The sequence below is a fragment of the Mizuhopecten yessoensis genome, unplaced genomic scaffold (genome assembly GCF_002113885.1).
Source record: "Mizuhopecten yessoensis strain PY_sf001 unplaced genomic scaffold, ASM211388v2 scaffold9915, whole genome shotgun sequence".
NCBI classification, from domain to species: Eukaryota; Metazoa; Mollusca; class Bivalvia; order Pectinida; family Pectinidae; genus Mizuhopecten; species Mizuhopecten yessoensis.
Window position 1 is genome coordinate 2410 of NW_018408286.1, and position 2071 is coordinate 4480.

Below are 2071 nucleotides of genomic sequence, written 5' to 3' on the forward strand. Positions count from 1 at the left end.
TATACTGTAAAAATTTAGCCTGAAGGATCCTTGGGAGAAGGAGATCAAATTTTGTATAAATGGTGGGGCTGGCCTTCTTAGGGCCTTGGGTTGGGGCACAATAGGGGAAATTTAACTTTTTCTTCCAAATCCTTCTTTTCTTATAGGAATGACAGGTTTTTGTCCATATGTGGTCTGAAGCATCCTTGATGAAGGGGAACCAGTTTTGTTTTAACAGTTGGTGTGACCCCGGGGAGCAGAGGGGCGAGGCCTGTTAAGAGACTTAAAAGTCCTTCATCTTCTGATAGGATGAAGGCATTTTGACCAAAATTGGTCAAGAGTATTTTTAGGTGAAAGGGACTCGTATATAGGAAAAATGATGGGTCTGAGCCCCCTGGGGCCTAATGAATGGGGCTACATAGGAGAAATTTAGCTAATTATTGAAAATCCTTCTTCTACTTAAGGAATGACAGTATGTTGTCTGAATTTGATTTGAAGCATCCTTTAAGGTGAATAAGGGAAATATAGATATAGGGAAAACCTTTAAAATCCTTTAAAATCCTTCTTCTACCATAGGAATTAAGGGATTTTATCCTTATTTTGTCTGGAGCATTCTTACTGTAAGGGGACTCAATTTAGCATAAACGGTGGCAGAGTGGCGGGGCAGTAAAACCTTTGAAATCCTTCTTCTACCATAGGGATTAAGGGAATTTATCCCAATTTTGTCTCCATTATGTGTAGTAGTATATGTTACTACATGTATTAGGGTGTATTCATTGAAACAAGATGGCCATCAGGCCGCGAACTTGGATTTTGAAAATGAAGTTTGTTCTCGCTATATCACCAGAAATACTGGATGGATCATACTGAAATTGCATATGTACGTACAGTACCTACCATGGAGTGCTATTTCATTACCTCATATTAAGTACTTTAAACATATCCATGTGAGTGATACAGGTCCTCTAGGCCTCTTGTTTATCAGATGTGGCTAGGCTGTTATGTCGAGCCTGTCAAAAGTATCTTGATGCGTTAAATCTCTAACATTGTTGGAGTACTTATACTGGCCTACCTAATAAAATATGCAATTACATTCTCTTGATTAATATCGGTCGTTACAGCAACATGGTTATTTTTCTGTTGTAGACTTGCTTTTAGATATGATGTAGTGCACATAAGAGCCACGTTTGATCGACACAAAGACGAGCGAACCATGGAGAAAGTTAAGAAAATGATGGAGCGTGCTGAAAGTTATGTACACTAGCTGGGCTGTCCCGAGAAGGAAACAGTGTAAGCAAATTTATATTAAAAATACAGAATGCGTATACCAGAAAATGTTTGCCTCATCAAACTTTCGTCCTTCACATCAGGGATAATTCTGGAGCCGTTGACCCTTCAAAACTGAAATTGACCCCTCCATGTTCCAGTTTTCTTTTAATTTTACATAGAATGGACCCTCTTTTTTTTAATATTGCCGAAAAATTGCTGAAAATAGTTGACTGCTCTCACATTCCAGGATTTTCCCTGTACAATCAATAACGATGTATATTTGGTGTATTGATATTCACTGTAATGGTAAATTCACCATCAGTATGAACGGTAAAAACGGTGAAAATTAACCTGCAGCAACAATTTCCTGGTATACAGTAGCATGCAAACTATGATTTATTTAGATTTCCTGGCCTGTCATTTTGAGCTTAATTAACTTATTAGCTCACCTGGCCCAAAGGGCCAAGTGAGCTTATGGCATGGTGCGGCGTCCGTCCGGCATCCGTCCGGCGTCAACTTTTTACTTTAAACAACTTCTTCTCAGTAACCAAACGGGCTAGGGTAATGATATTTGGCCAGAAGCATGCTGGGATGAGGGGCTACCAATTTTTTTCAAATAAATGACCTTCAACCATTTTCAAGGTCACAGGGGTCAAATATGTTTAAAACCTTTAAACAACTTCTTCTGAATAACCAAGAGGCCTAATGTGATGATAGTTGGCCAGTACCATGCTGAAATGAAGGGCTACCAAGTTTGTTCAAATAAATGACCTTGATTCATATTCAAGGTCACAGGGGTCAAATATGTTTAAAACCTTTAAAC

The 2071-nt window shown here is 38.8% G+C and overlaps 1 protein-coding gene across 4 annotated transcripts in view; it reads left to right on the forward strand.

Moving 5' to 3' along the window:
* The window catches only part of LOC110459019, a 45722-nt gene that overhangs the window by 1868 nt on the left and 41783 nt on the right, over positions 1-2071 (forward strand). For all 4 annotated transcript variants that reach the window (XM_021511037.1, XM_021511039.1, XM_021511040.1 and 1 more), the window contains exon 2: positions 1126-1269. The gene's annotated coding sequence lies outside the window, so the exon portion shown is untranslated. The remainder of the gene's footprint in view (positions 1-1125; positions 1270-2071) is intronic.